At 46.5% G+C, this 16,827-nt stretch overlaps 1 protein-coding gene across 5 annotated transcripts in view; it reads right to left on the bottom strand.

Moving 5' to 3' along the window:
• LOC147690054 (interferon-induced very large GTPase 1-like) overlaps positions 1-10,687 on the bottom strand; it is a 155,527-nt gene extending 144,840 nt beyond the window's left edge. For 4 of the 5 annotated variants that reach the window (XM_086937613.1, XM_086937615.1, XM_086937611.1 and 1 more), the window contains exon 1: positions 10,663-10,686. The gene's annotated coding sequence lies outside the window, so the exon portion shown is untranslated. Of the gene's footprint in view, positions 1-10,662 lie in introns of all 5 variants that reach the window. The other variant, XM_086937614.1, reaches the window with a different exon arrangement.
• Positions 10,688-16,827: the final 6,140 nt, after the last annotated feature.

Here is a 16,827-nt window from a genome sequence, read left to right on the forward strand (position 1 = left end):
CTGAAAAATGATATGCCCCCCTGAAAGCAACCCTTGTCCAAGGGGTCGCTTCCTTTTTGCGAAAAAAAACATCCCTGGTGTCTAGTGGGGTCATTCCTGGTGCAGGATCGCGACGCTGTGCGCGATCCTGCACCAAGAATGCCCTGCATTGGGACATCAGGGGAGAGGAAACAGTGTTTCCTCCCCCCTGATGCCTCAAGGCACCGATTAATGCCCCCCCCACCCCACCGGAGGACCAAACTTACCTCCTATGCCTGGACGCGCTGGAAAGAAATGGCTTCCAGCGCATCCAGCGCTTCCTGATGACGTCGGCGCACGCTGAGCACGCTGACGTCACCAGGAAGCATGGGGGGGGCCCGGGGGTGGCAGCGGAAAGTCTTCCGCTGCCACCTCTGCTAAAATGCACACAATCAATGCCCCAGCGCTCCCCCCCGAGGGCTGTGCCGATGATGGAGCGGTTCCGTCATCAGCACAGCCCAACCGATGCTGATGACGGAACCGCTCCGTCATCAGCATCGAAGGGGTTAAAGAGATGACTGCAGGGCCAATTGTAATCTCTAAATTTGGCAGGGGGTAGCCCATAAGGGTGTTAGAGGTGGTAAAGTCCTGTGCCACCATGATGAACTGCACTCCGTCCTCCAAACTCATCAGTCATCATGACCTGACCTTCACTGATTCCGAAAACTTCTAAAACCTCACATATTCAATCATATGGTTAAACCCTCTGCTTTCACCTATGCACAGATGCATACTGATTAGGTGCCTAAAACAAGCCTCACTTCTTTGTTGGGTCAAGTACTGAAATTCTGTTGGAAGGCTTTACCATCCGCCTACCATAGTTATGATATCACTCTCTTTTTAAAAAAGTCTTTTTATTATAGAAACATGCTCCAGTTAATCACACAGTGGTCAGCTGCAGTAAGACATTAATACATAAAAGACATCATTATATACGTTACATGTCAACATCTCGGCCAGCATGAAAAGATCAAATCACCTGTACTCCTCCCAACTCGAATCTCTGGGATCTACGCCGGTGCAGTTTCCCGGAATGGACATCTCGGCGCACTGAGGTACCATCTCCTTCCCATACCCGTCCTACCCCCGCCCGCGCCCCGCATCGGGCCCCCTCAAGTAAGGAACAAGTTGCGGGGCACATTTCGACTTCTAATCTGACTCAGAATCTGCCTGGGTGTCTACTGATACTTCTCTGTATTGTCTGCATGGCCCCCACACTTAATCCCATTTCTTAGGGCATCCTCTACTCTTATAAATGACCCTTTCCGCCCTTTGGCACCAATTGAGGTCCCGTTCCCACTCCTCCACTGTGGGCACAGCCTCGCTCCCCCAGAGTCTCGCTATATTTCGTTTTGCAACCATACTTGCTAGTGCCAACCAAATCTTGTCACCTTTCGGCCATGTAATATCACTTGTTACCCCTAGGATATGTAATCGAGCCTCTAGCGGGACTTTGGCCCCCACTACCTCCACCATGATATCAGACAACCTGGACCAGTAGGCCCCGATCTTTGTGCAATCGCACAATATGTCGAAGAACGTGCCCTCTTCCCCGCACCCCCTAAGGCAAAACCTCGAATCTACGTAGCCTATCCGGCATTGTGTCATGCGTGTGGGTGTAGGAGCGATGTAATGTGCGAAGCTAGATCAGCCTGAACCAAGCTCGAATCGCCACCTCCCTTGGGCCTTGCAGTGCCTCTCTCCAGTCGTCGTCTTCCAGTAGCCCTACGTCTGCATCCCATTTCTCCCTCAGAGGGCCCAGGGGATCAGTCAGATTGTTGATAAGTTTTTTATAAGTAAGGGAGATTGCTTTATCTATCATTGGGTCCAGTAGCAACCTCTCCTCAAGCGGGGCATATTCCGGTAGGTGTTCCCCGACTGCAAATGAATGATATCACTCTCTTAGACTACTTCCACAGCAAGATTGCTGCTATCTACAACAACTTCGACCCACCACCCTCAACCAACCAGCAAACACCAACCAAACACTCACCGTCTGGTCAGTGGTGGTTCCTCGAGGGAGTGCTGCGGGGCAGTGAGGAAGGGCGGGGGAGGGGGAAGGTGGGGGGGGGGGGGTAGTAACCTCCGGCATACGGCAGACTGGAGTCAAGTGAATAAATAAATGAATAAAATAAATTACATTGCACGCGCGCTGCAATGTCATTTGCATTGCAGCACGCGCATTGAAATTTGTTTTATTTTTTGATTTATTCACTTAACTCCGGTCGGCCGTATGCCGGAGTTTACTACCACCCACCCTGCGCCTCCCCTGCCCCTCCGCCCTGCCCCATCACCTCACAGCACTCCCTCGAGGAGCCGCCACTGGGCCTGGTCTCCACTTACCATCCAAGCCATCACAGTTATTATGTCCTCCATCCACTCTAGAGCATCGGCCGATCCATCCCACACCACCTTTTCAACCTCAAAATGAACCCCATTAGCACGGAACTCACCAACATCCTCAATACCTCCATCAGCACAGTAACCTTTCTGGACAATTGGAAACACACAGAAGTCAGATCCCCCCCTAAAGAAACACTCAGCGGGTCCCAGCAACCTAAAACATTTTCAGCAGATCTCCCTGCAACCAAGAGAGCAGAGGCCTGTGTACAATGACCTCTCATCTCAACCACGTACCTCCTTTACACACCTTGACCCGAGATGTAAAACAAGGCATCTCATCTGTTCCTAGCTTGGGCTGAATGGGGTTTTAAGCTGAGATCACAGGAGTCGCTGGGTGTGAAGGAGGGAACATGTCCCAGGACCAGGTTGCTCAGGTGGGGGAGGGCAGCACACTCATTGCTCCAACTAAAACGCCTTCTTTGCCCCGCCCCCCTTCAAACCAAGAAAAGGAAGCAGTGACACCCTAGGAGCTTGCTTTTGGGTCTGTGGTTAGCTGGTGTTTGGTGATTGCTCAAAGGCACTAAAAAACGACCCCTAAACCTTTTGGACACACCGCAGGTTTTAGAGATTTCCTGGTAATTGATTCCTCTTGCATACCTTGGATTTGGAGTTAACTAAAGCACTCATTGTGCAGGTTATCTCCCATATAAGGAGTGTGAACAGATTATGTGCATTATTTCCTCCGCCAGTACTTAATCTGAAATATAAAGTGTGCAAGTGTTCAGTGGTTTTCTTAGGAGGCCGAGAGGCACTTCCTCTACTGGTGTGGCCCCATTTCCACCATTGACATGGCCCAGTTTCACAACTGGAGAAGCCCACTTCTGCTGCTCACACCTCCGAATTCCACCACGGGCACTAACCATTGCCCATAAGGACAATGCCCAAAGTCTCCCGTACTCTAACTGCCCCTGTGGCAAGTTCATTGTTTGGGTGAGCCTCTCCAGAAATTCCATCTTTTTTTTTAAGTCGGGGGGAGCAGGAGCTTTACATATTAAACAAGCATTTGCAATGCAATAGGTCTCGCATTAGGAAAGTTTGAGCTATTGGTCTTGTAAATGACTATTTTTTTTATTTATGTGTTGTTTTTGAAAATAGCTAAATTAATAGCTTTGTCATTTACAATGCCAATAGTTATAAAGTTTCGCAAATGTGACACCTATAACATTTGTAATGCAACATGTTTTGTATTTACGTGACTTAGATGTATTGATATTACAAATAACAATGGCTTTTAATTTTTTTAAATAATTAATACTTAAGTAAAAGTGATTGTAATTTATAATGGCAATAGCTTAAACTTTTGTAAATAACTTTTGTGAAAATTATGTTCAGTGTATTTTATTGTGACGAAAATCCAAGAAGGGAAGTGAAATATTAACATTTTTTTGTGACATTTGTAATGAAGCTTGAAACATTGAAAGAACATATTTGAACCAGTGATGCTGTGGTTGCGCTGAGTGATGCTGTGGTTGCGCTGAGTGATATTGTGGTCGCCCTGAGTGATGCTGTGGTTGCACTGAGTGATACTGTGGTTGCGCTGAGTGATGCTGTGGTTGCACTGAGTGAGGCTGTGGTTGCGCTGAGTGATGCTGTGGTTGCGCTGAGTGATGCTGTGGTTGCGCTGAGTGATGCTGTGGTTGTGCTGAGTGATGCTGTGGTTGTGCTGAGTGGTGCTGTGGTAGTGCTGAGTGGTGCTGTGGTTGTGCTGATTGGTGCGTGGTGGTGCTGAGTGGTGCGGTGGTGGTGCTGGGTGATGCTGTGGTGGTGCTGAGGGGTGCTGTGGTGGTGCTGAGTGGTGCTGAGTGATGCTGTGTTGGTGCTGAGTGATAATGGGGTGGTGCTGAGTGATAATCTGGTGGTGCTGAGTGGTGCTGTGGTTGTGCTGAGTGATGCTGTGGTTGTGCTGAGTGATGCTGTGGTGGTGCTGAGTGATAATGTGGTGGTGCTGAGTGGTGCTGTGGTGGTGCTGAGTGATGCTGTGGTGGTGCTGAGTGGTGCTGTGGTTGTGCTGATTGGTGCGTGGTGGTGCTGAGTGGTGCGGTGGTGGTGCTGGGTGATGCTGTGGTGGTGCTGAGGGGTGCTGTGGTAGTGCTGGTGCTGAGTGGTGCTGAGTGATGCTGTGTTGGTGCTGAGTGATAATGGGGTGGTGCTGAGTGATAATCTGGTGGTGCTGAGTGGTGCTGTGGTTGTGCTGAGTGATGCTGTGGTTGTGCTGAGTGATGCTGTGGTGGTGCTGAGTGATAATGTGGTGGTGCTGAGTGGTGCTGTGGTGGTGCTGAGTGATGCTGTGGTGGTGCTGAGTGATGCTGTGGTGGTGCTGAGTGATGCGGTGGTTGTGCTGAGTGATGCTGTGGTTGTGCTGAGTGATGCTGTGGTTGTGCTGAGTGATGCTGTGGTTGTGCTGAGTGATGCTGTGGTTGCGCTGAATGATGCTGCGGTTGCGCTGAGTGGTGCTGTGGTTGCGCTGAGTGGTGCTGTGGTGGTGCTGGGTGGTGCTGTGGTGGTGCTGAGTGGTGCTGACTGGTGCTGTGGTGGTGCTGTCGTGGTGCTGAGTGATGCTGTGGTTGTGCTGAGTGGTGCTGAGTGATAATGTGGTGGTACTGAATGATAATGTGGTGGTGATGAGTGCTGCTGTGGTGGTGCAGAGTGGTGCTGTGGTAGTGCAGAGTGGTGCTGTGGTGGTGCAGAGTGGTGCTGTGGTGGTGCTGAGTGATAATGTGGTGGTGCTGAGGGATAATGTGGTGGTGCTGAGTGATAATGTTGTGGTGCTGAGTGATAATGTGGTGGTGCTGAGTGATGCTGGGGTAGCGCTGAGTGATGATGTGGTGATGCAGAGGGCAGAAAGGCACAAAAAACGAGTCTAACAGGTGCATAAGGGCAGAAAAAAGGGAAAAACGAGTCTAACAGAGGGCAGAAAGGCACAAAAAACGAGTCTAACAGAGGGCAGAAAGGCACAAAAATCACTTAATCTCCACATGCCTACCAAAAATGAATGTGTCCTTGTGTACCATAACTGTTCCTCATGTAAAGCACCCCTGTACCTTCGGGTCGAGTTCACACTACATAGAACTGCTAAAAAAGAAATTAATATACACACTCCCCAGAGGTACATTAGGACATGCAGTTGCAGAGATGCCAATGTTTCTTAGAATTCCTCGTGAACATAAACACTGCAGAAGGTAAAAGATAGCATTCCTCAGAACACATACAAAGCAGCTCAGACATACTATATCGTAGATTATCACGGAGCTCACAAAAGTACCAACCACAATGGAAAACATTTAAATTCATGCTGAAAAGGAATGCTCCTAATTAATTACTTAGTCACTTACTTGTGGCATGTAGCTGCCGCCCTTTACACATATAGCTCTACATGGCTGCTGCCATCTCACAACACTCCCGCTGGAATTGATATGGGGGACAGGACGGGGAGATTAAATGAAGTTGAAGCCCCCCCCCCTCCCCTGAAAGGAGCCTGCTTTAAAATGCTGCGCTGATCGTTTGGCAAAGGAAAAAAAATGCAGAGTTCGAGATGATGGTAAACAAGGAGCCACCAGAGCAGTGATCTTATTTAATCAGATGTAGCTGCCACCCTGCAAGGAAAAGATTGCAGCTCTTTAAATAGAGTCCAGGGTGAAAAGTGATGTGGGGGAAGCTGGGGAGATTAAGTAAAATGTAAGCAGTGCCATGCGCTGCGGCGATAGGAGGGCGGAAAGGAACTGGGGCTTGCAGCACTGATCCTTTGTAAAAGGGGGAACAAATTATCTGCTGAATAGGTGCACTGGCGCAATTGTTAAAATTAATGCACTGCATGGCACACTATTGACCCAAAAAACGAATCTGCAGAATAGGCATACGGGTGCCATTGTTAAAGTTGATGCGCGGCATGGTGCGCTGGTGAATACATCAATAATTATTTACTGCTTAATGTAGGTGAACCGTGCCAGGTTAACTGTGAAGCGGCTGTGGGTGCATTGTACATATAAACATAGTTAAGATTAAAGCAACGTCGCGGCGTGTGGTGAGAGCTTTTTGTAAATATAAAGTGGCCATACAATAGGTGCTGACACCGCGTGGGAGCCGGCTCGAATGACACAAGGCAGCGTTTCGCAGCTGTAGAAACAGTACAGAGCTCAGTACGATTGTAGGTGACGGACAGATGCAAAGACGGCACTCAAGGCCCCGCCCCCACCGTCACCTTTGCTCCCTCGTGCCAGGCAGTTTTACCCTGGAGAATAGCCCGCCCCATCAGTACTTAGTCTGCACTTTTACTGCAAGGACGCCTCAAGGAGTAATTAACCGAACAATCTGTGACAGAATTGAGAAAGAAGACTACAAAATGCTGAACCGGCACTTTACACCTTACAGTTTTAGGTGCCAACGACGGTTGTGCTACTCCATAAGCAGGGCATGAGTGGCATATATAGTTTACCCTTTTTAGTGGACTAAGCTTGAAGTACTGCAGTTGGGGGGAGGGGCAATGCTATGCAAGCATACCATGTACAGAAACAGTGCTGTCATTATCTCAGTCAAAGGTCAGCTGCCTCAGTCCCTCATGCTAGTTTGTTTTGTTCCCTCTGTACACTGGCACACGCGTCAGTCTGGGAGGAAACGGAGCCCAGGCGGACAGGGCAGCACATTCAAAGTGGGAAATTCAAAAATACCAAACTGGTGTCACCGTATACCACTGACAGAAGATTACACATGTGCCTCGTCATTTGTAAAAACGGACAACAGCAATACTGCCTAGTGACACGAAACACATAACATGGCATTAGATTATGTGAATTGTGAAGTTACCGTATCTGCTAGACGGGACGGAGTGAAAGACACAGCCTTCCTTCCCTGAAGACAGTGGTGCCCCTTCGTAGTGAAACACGAATGTAAACCCTCAGCGAACACGGACAACAGCAAAACCGAAAGCAGCCTGGGCTGAGAGTGAGAGGGCGGGGGCTGCCCGCGCATGCGCACTCTTTGCTATGGAGAACGAAGTCCGGCAGCTGAAGTCCCGTGTGCCAGGAGGGGGCCGGGTGAAGACCAGCGCTGTGGAGCTCCCAGGCCGAGACAGATCCAATGGCTGCCGAGGGAGAGAGGGACACGGACGATGCGGAAAGAGCCCGGTGAGTGTGGGGAGGGGATGTGTATGAATGTGTCTGTGTGTGTGTGTGTGCGCGCGTTAGCCCATGAGTGGTGGGGGGTTCGTGCGTAGCTGTGTGTGTGCGCGTGAGCCCGTGGGGGGTTGCGTGTGGGTGTGCGCACGTGCGCTTGTATGTGCCTACATCTGTGTGTGTGCCTGCGTGTTTAGGTGGGAATCTGAGGCAGGGGATGTGCACGGCGCCAGGCTGGGCATGCGCGCCCACGAGGTGAAGTCGACGCGCGTACCCGACGCCTGTCTCAGATTACCTGGAGACGGGCAACTATAGTTGTCGAGCTAGACGCAATGCTTCGCATTGCTTTCTCTAGCTCGACCTAAAAAGAGCACCATGCCTACCCATATGTAAACTTCATGATTTTTTCAAGAAACACTGTGTGTCAACTAAACATAGAATGGGTGTTTGCCACTTTGTACTGATGTAGCGAGTCAAAGAATTAAAGGAAAAGCATTCATCTTTTATGTAAAATGGGAGAGAGAAAGAGATACATATTGAGTGGTTGAATCCCACATATAAAACCAGGAAACCTGGATCAATCATGTTTATCTTGCTTGACCAAATTGTGTGATCTCAGGCAATTACCTGACTTCATTGAGTCTCCTTTTTCTTTGCCATAATATTTGAGAGCATCTTGAATTATTTAGGTCAGTTTAGGATGTGCCCCGCACAAAATCCCTCCTTGTATATGTTTTCATGAGTGTAATTATCTTTATTTCATTATACCAATATATGCCACATAGAGTCTCAGTGGCTTAGGGAACCCCAACTTAAGCAGCTTAAGCGGGGCTGTCACTTGGCCCCTGGGGCTAATGAACTCTGTTTGGGCCTTTCCTGTCTTCAGACAAAGTGCTCTTAAATAATGCTGTTAAGCAACACCATGGAATATGGGTGGGGTAGTTGCGCCAATACGTACAGCAAAGAAAATAGAGAACAGAAATCATAAAAACAGGGGAAAATACAGATTGGATCATATAGTACAAGTGAACATGAGAGATAAATGTAAGAAAAAAATAAAGAGGAGAGACATGCGATGGGTGGGTAGAAAGAAGAAAGGAAGGGTGAAAGGAAGGGTGAAAGGAAAGTATATAATGAAGAAAACGTGAAAAGTAGGACAGAAGGGTGAAAGAAGCAATGGATTGAATAGTGAAAGTGACAGTGGAACAGTGAAAGTATCATTAGGATAAAGAGGGAATGAATGGAAGAATGAAGAATGGACAGATGGGGAAGACTGAAAGAATCGATAGATGGATAAATGGACATGGGTGAATGCACAATGGGATGAGTGTATATATGAAAGGATGGATGGAAGATCAAAGGATAAAGGGGCTCCCCTACGAGGGTCGGGTTTGCTCACCTCATGTGCTCACTATGATTAGAGATTTGATTCAAGTGGGAAGTATTTACATTTTTGGGCTACTCCCTTGTACAGGGTACACGTCAACTTACTTGTCTTTTGGTCAGCTGTGGCTCCTCCGCTAAGAAGTAGGGGCCTTGTTTATGAAGGACTTGCGCTGCCGGTGCGTCACTTTTAACATGGGAAAAAGTGACGTACCGGCGGCGCAAGTCCTTCATAAATAAGGCCCTAGGAGCGTTGCCACACAGGAAAAATGTAATGATTATAACACCATGTTATTAACATTTAATTTTTCAGTACTGGCTCTTTAGGTGTGGGCAGGGTAGGCTTTGGTTAGGCTGCCCACACAAGAGAGCAAGGAGTGGTGGGCACTTTCCACGTGCGCTTGACAGTTTGGCCTGCCGTCTTGGACCGGCCAAACAGACATACACATATACACTTAGCATTGTCCCCACCCGGCTGCATTGCACAGCTAGGTGAATAACATGCGCAGTATCCGTACTACCTGGCTGAGTGCCAATCCAGACCGCTCAGACCAATCACGATGCTGCTGTCATGCTGATGACAGCAGCGTCGTGATTGGCTTTGGGGAGTCTGGGAGCCTGTGTGCGCCCTGCATCGACTGAAGAGGATGAAGGAGAGGCGGCGGCCGCAGGTAAGTGAAATTTTCTTTTTTTGAAGAAAAAAAAATTCAAACACCCCCCCCCCCCCACACACACACACACACACACACACCGCACCACCACTACTGCTCTTGGTTCACTAAATTACCATCATTGTCTCTGCGGTGGGAGATGTTTCTTCTAAAAAATTTGGCTCAATACAGTGATAAATTTACAGCACTAAAGTGAAATGCTTCTGTATTGTATGTTAAAGAAATACAATATTTAGAATGTTGAAGTCTTTACCAAATGTTTTATATTTACCATGCGAAGCACATGTCAAAGTATAGGGAAAAATAAAAAAAGTTTATTGAATTTGGGCGGTGGACTCAGCAAGTGAGAGCGGTTAAGAATTAGTGCACAGGTATGCTCAAAGTACGTCCTGGTGGACGCTTGCGGTGCGCCCCTCCTGACCTTTACATACGGCTCCCTAGTCAACAGCAGTACAGAAGAAAAAAGGAGGAAAGAGGAAATAAAACAGTTGCCTATGATCATACAATTGGGGAAGCCAGAATTGATTTTCTTTTTCACAGATTGTGGAATTTCTACCTTTACAAGTACATGCTTCGCTTCTCCCACACCCACCTAATTGGTTCACCTTTCTCTCTCTCCCCCAGCCTTCTCCCCCTCTGACTGCCATCCTGCTAGCTCTCCACACCACAGACCAGACATTTTGGCCCCTGTGATTTGCGAGTACCCATGTCAAAGAGGGAATACGCAGTGTCAAAATCCCTTTCAGCAGTTGCCCTCTCTATAGGCATCATTGCTTGCAAGTTTGATTTTATTTCGGTTGCTCTCAGCTGCACGAACTCGACAAAAACGACAAATAAGTAACAAAGAGGACCATCCTTTACATTAAGTAGGAAATGTTGAGAGCGCATGCATTTCCTGTATTAAATACGGTTTTAGTTTGACGCACATTTAAAGTAAAATAACGGTTCTTGCTGTCTGAAACATGACAGTTGTTTTACAGTTAAAAAACAGTTTTAATATTTTTCGCAAATAAATTGATCAAAACACCTCAATCAGATGTTCATGAAAAAGTGTGAGGACATAAAGAAAAGGCACATACCTCCACTGTACTGCCACCTCGTCTAACGGATTCGGGAACGTCCTGCAGTATTTATAGCCGGCAAGCAATCACTCTTAGGAGTTTCAGTTTCATTCTTACTGAGGATTAGCGAAAGCACGCGATTTACGGGAAACATAGCAGGGGAAAGCATTCCAGACGAGGCGAAGGTTGGTGTTCCTGGCTTTGCAAAGAGCAGAAAACGGCTTCTTGGTCTTAAGCGTCTGTATTTTGCATTTTGCCGCAATATTAAACTGTCTCAGAAGTCTCGGAGTGTGTATTGTTTCCACCCGCATTTGACACACTTCATGCAGAAGTACATACACGTTTTAAATAATTTGAATTAATCAGCGAACTAATCTCCCACACATGGTGTAATGGATATCATGTGAAATGCCTAGCACATACCCAGGTCCCAATGACTGAATCCCCTTCATGCTATTTATTTGTTAAATTAATATGACTATTTTACAAAAAGTAAATAGAGTGCGTGTTGTCTTACTATTCATAAGCCTTTTTCCAAATGCTTGTATTAATATTGTATTAACATGTAAGGGTGGCCCCTTACATGAGGACTAGGCGCCCATTCAGTGACTAACCAAGCTGTAACACCTATGAAATGATTCTCATTTCAAGGGCCATGTTGCATCATGCCCCTGTCGGACCCTGGCAAGACTCGTGGCAGGCTATACAAACTAAAAAGAATCTTTGGTAGGGAGCCGTCTAGGATCACACAGGGAATCAGTGGAGGAGAGAGCTCCAATGGGAAAACTCTGCACTAAGTACCAAGAAGTCAAAGCTAAACAAAAAACAGGCACTAAAGTGGCAATTCTTCATTCAGAATAACAAACACCCAGCATGTTGAAGACATGCACATAACAAATGTAACAATAAAGGGAATATAAGGTAAGGCCCTCAGGAGCGCCACAGGGTAGGGTTGAAGATCAATAACTTCCTCACCCACAACTGCTGTGGCAGATACTGACTGCAAGCACCCACCTATAGGATATACGTGCAAAGGCAGGGTATGTGGAGCTGATAACTTTGATGGTGTTATAAAAGTAACATAACAATGCTACTCAGTCACAGTCGACAAGAAACACCACCTCAGGTGTTAGCTGTGCCCACGAATCATGGCTATCACACCAGAATGGGCAAGGAGGAAACAGCGATAGACAAGGAGCTTCAGAGGACGAGTGCTGAACAGGAAAGAAGGGAAAACGAACAGAACACTACACCGAATGCAAGTAAACAACCTCACTTAGGAACTGGAAGCTAAGGTTGTAGGGTTAAGAAGGTAATAGTGGGCACTGGAGCCAAGGAAGAGGGAAGAAAGGCAGAGACTCTGAAAAGGGTAACTACGGAAAGAGTAAATGTTCAAGAAACAAGGATGCACTATAATAGCTCTAGTCAGAAATCAAGAAAACATAACATGACAGTCTTAGGTCAAGGAACAATGGTGAAGCAATAGCACATAAATCAGGAATCTTCTGGAAGCAAAGTTTAGCAAAAGCTCAGCATTTTTGGAAAGAAGTGGTCAGTCACACAGAAACACAGATACACTGATCAACCATGGACTGAAACAAATTGGGGATTAGAACAGCTTACTATGATCAGGTGCTAGCACCTGCCAGCCCCAGGTGTGCTAAATTCTACAACCCATCCCTGAACTACAGGGTTGGAGATGAAGAAGGGAGCAGGGAATTCTGGGTATCAGACTTGTAAGCAAGAAAACTGACTGCCTTCTCAAAACCCAGCATGGATCTGGAATGAATAAGCAATACAGAACAATGTACAAACAACTGGAAGTCAGTACATCAGTATAGCAGAAGGTTTGGAAGCTCATTTGAACATAGGAAAGTCACACATGCAGGACTCCTGGTGGTGGGAAACAGAACACAGGGAACAAATTGTGACAACCTCTGTCTTTGGGCAGTCCTGTGGTTCTGGCTTAATGCCCGCATCATGAACTCTGGATTAGTTCTCTCCCCTACAGTCAAGGCAAGGCTGCTCTGGACTAAGGGCAACAAATCAATGTAGCTCAGTACTTCTCTGGTCCCAAAGCATGAAGATTGGAGGAACTCCAATTTCATAATTGTTCACTGAATCGGCACAGTTACAATAATAACCTTTCAAAGAAAGCTGAAGAGCTGCTAGGTCTCACCAAGATCTATTTGTGGACAGCAGTGACCGCAGGCAAACTTTGAAAGAGGTGATAGCGTAAATACATGCTCCGGCTGTACCAAGCAAATAGAGTGAGTGAGCCTGGATTTCATTAAGTGAGATTGGGGGATTTCCCACATTAAAAGTTTGAAAAGCAAAGGATATTTGGTGCATTCTAAAGTAAATTTTTCTCATACATAAGATTAAATGCCAGAGAATCAGAAAGGGGAGGGAAGTGATGTAATATTCTTCTAATTTTAAGGTGTAGTAGACAATTTACCCTCCCCAGATATGTTGAAGCTGACCCTCCCCAAGAAAGTGGTGGCAAAACAGCTAAAACCTCAGCATTCTTGCCCTAGATGTTGGCTAAAGACCTACAAGTACTGCAGGCAGTTACACAACGTGAATAAGCAGTTCCCGACATTTTTACTTTTAGAATTAGTTTTGATTTTACTAAAACTATATGTATAAAATAGTTACCCATAGGGGCTTTCAATGAGCTCTCTTCATTTATTTATCTTCGATTGTATCAATTACATTTTTCTGCTGCCCACTAGAGCAAACAGCATAGTGCAGTGGGTCAGTCCACTTCAGCCACTGGCTAACGTCACTATGGTTGACAACATTCTGCCCGATCTCAATGAACACATCCACACACAAAGTAGTTCCCTTTAGTGCCAGGGACAACAATGGCAATATGTTATTGAGACAAAATATATTTTGCTTGTATCCATATTGATGAGGTGGACCCAGCAGCTACGCCAACAATTCAAAATACAAATAAAGACCAGAATGCTAAAATGTATTACTCAGGACACCTCCCAGTCCATTGTTATTTTGCACACCATACCACCTCATTTTGGGTCCTAGCCATATACAAGTCAGTCATGACCCTCCTCCAATCGGCACAGTTCACCTGGAACTGCCTGGACAATCCTTCCTAAACCACATCATAAGCAAACCAAAACCGGTGTGACCCAGGCCTGTTTGTGGCTCTTCAGTCAGCTGTAGCTTGGTTCCACAAGCACAGTGAGCATTTAACTGTCATCCAGGTGTACCTGTTGCACTGAATCATACAAAAGAATGAAGGGAGGAATGCTGGAATTATTCTCAACCTCTAGTAATTACTCGGGGCATCGTCCATTCCATCGTCATTTTGCACACCATGCCACCTTAGACTGGACTCGGCCATATGCAAGTTATTTTTTAACTAACCAACCAGAGTAGTTTAGTTGTAGCCGAGACTAATTAAACTCACAGGTCATGGAAATTCCAAAACTTCACATAGCCCTTCTCAAGGCATCCCTACACCCAACAACTAGACTGGCTGCTGCGTCAAGTAGGTTTCTTTTGTACCTTTCAATCTCTGATCACACTGAAATGGCTCCCAAATAAAAGCAAGAAGTTTCTATAAAGTAACCTGCATACCCATAACCCACTCCAGAACCCAAATGTACTTTGATCACTGACAGCCATTCAAAAATGTGCACATTCATCTTGGAATACCAATATTCGAGAAGGACAACCTCTTCTTATAATAGCTTCAAGAAAGATGTAAAATGCCAGTTGCTCCATCCCCTTCACATCTTTAGATGACCATATGGGTAGCCTGTGAAAAGATTTCAGAAATATGACCTTCCAGAAAAAAGATCACTGAAAAAAACTGAGTACAGACCTCATGTAGACAACCTATGATGTGAGGTGCCTGAGTAGTTTCATCAATCAGACTTTTGAGAATGAGGAATGGATGGTTTTGTACAATATGGGAGGAGCTTGTCAAGTCCTCTAAAACAAAATGTATTTTTTGAAAGTTAAAGGGTTGTTTCTCTCAGAGATGCCTTGCCTAAGACCTCACACACTGAAAGGACTACTTATGAGATGGTTTGTGTTTTTTTTGCACCACGCAACATGGTACATGCTCCGCTCAGTTGTTTTAAGACAAGGGGAGCCCTGCATGTAATGGACTTGCCAAGAGCAGAGAAAAACCTCCACTGTTTTGAAAACATTCTTGAGCAAGGAATGTTAAATATAGATTTTCAGGCATGCAAATAATACACTGGTTTCGAGAGGAGTGCCTTCATCAGGAAGCTGTCATATCAATATCTTTCCATAAATGTAAGGGAAGTTTGCTAAGATCCAATGGTTCAGGAGGGCACATTTGAATTATGTTGGTGGACTGCAGCACTGGTCTGGCGATATTAATGAGCAATTTTAAATGATCCACTGCACTAATGCAATGCAATGCAGTTCGTAATGCTGGAATCAGGCACTTTGCAATGTAAAATAATGCAGTTCTTTATGCAACAATCAAGCAGTTCGTAATGCCAAAATAATGCAATGCATAACGCAACAATCAGGTAGTTCGTTATGCAAACTAAGGCAATGCGTAATGCAACAATCAGGTAGTTTGTTATGCAAAAACAGTGCAATGCGTAATGCAACAATCAGGCAGTTCCTAATGCAGAAATAAGGCAATGCATAATACGACAATCTGTTAGTTCCTAATGCAGAAATAATACAATGCGTAAAACCACAATCAGGTAGTTCGTAATGCAGAAGTAATGTAATGCGTAATACACTCCAGCACTGATTACTGTGCCTTAGGTGGTCTCTCCGCCACTCGTACTGACTCGGCGTCAGCTTCTGTCAACAGATGCCCCCACACGGGTATGGTGTAAACCAAGGTGCAGCTCCGCACTCCGGCCCGGTAATGCCTCTACTTGGCAAGTACGGGCCGAAATACGAGCAGACGAAGAAGCTCACTCTGCAGGAATGGGAGAGGCCGAGAATGTCTCTCTCTGAGCCTGCACCACGCCCCCGGCAGCGACACATCTTACCTGGGGGTTGCAACCTCGTTCTCCTCTCCTCTTCCCGCAACTTGGGCATCTGATGCAGTCTTTGGGGATTCCGGGCAGTGAAACTCGGGGCTTCCCTCGACGGGATTGGTTTGTGGTCCTACTCTGGCAACGGCGGGTTCAGGTCGGAGGCTCAGCTCTTCTGGGGCTGCCGGTCCGGGCCGCTTGTGCTACGAAGATCTCAGGCTGCAATAGGGCACACGCACACAGCGTTGCTGAGACTCGCTTGAGCTTTGGTCGTGCACGATAACAGGGCAATCCTCACGAAGGTCTCAGGCTGCACAAAACACACACACAGAGTCGCTGAGACTCACTTGGACTTCGGGACCACACAATCACAGGACAATCCACATAAGGGGCTCAGGCTGCAAAAAGCACACGTGCACAGCATCGCTGAGACTTGCTTGGACTCCAGGTGCCAATGATCACAGGGCAATTCTTACGAGGGTCTCAGGTTGCAAAAAGCACACGAACACAGCGTCACTGAGACTCTCTTGGAAACTTTTGTGTTCCTGAGTTCCCGCAACAGGAAGCCAGCTCACCATGGGCCCTTGGGGATAAGTTACTTCCGGGCACAGCACACAGCAAAGCCCTTTAAAGCAGGGGCTCAGAGCACACAGCAACGTCCCTTTAGCCTCTCCTTGGTTAAAGCAGCAAACTGCACACCAGCCCCAGAACACACAGCAAGGGTTAGTCCTTTCCTTCAGTCTCTTCAGCTGTTTCTTCATTGGAAGAGGTTCCTCTTCACCACAACATAGGCAGGGGTGACTGGTGACATTTGAAAGGGGTGAGGCATACAAACGGAAAGTAAAACAACACAAAAAGAAATGACCAATGCAACAAGCTAACTAATACACTACCATTAGTGCAATAAACGCGACAATAATAAAATCGGGTATACAACATGATCTAATAATTTGCTATAGAACAAACACAAACCTCAGACCCTCACAACCTTGCGCATTCCATCCAGGAGGAGTGACATCAGAATTATGATTTGGCCAGAGATGTGCTGAGCCTGTGAGGTCGGCATTCTCTGGAGCTCTAAATTAAGTTTCTCTTCCTCTTTTAAGCAGCAGAATAACAGAGAAATATCTCTCCCGACATTTGTAACTTGAATGGCCGAAAAACAGATGCACAATTGCTTCCC

This window comes from Lissotriton vulgaris, chromosome 9 (genome assembly GCF_964263255.1).
Source record: "Lissotriton vulgaris chromosome 9, aLisVul1.2, whole genome shotgun sequence".
Classification (NCBI taxonomy): Eukaryota; Metazoa; Chordata; class Amphibia; order Caudata; family Salamandridae; genus Lissotriton; species Lissotriton vulgaris.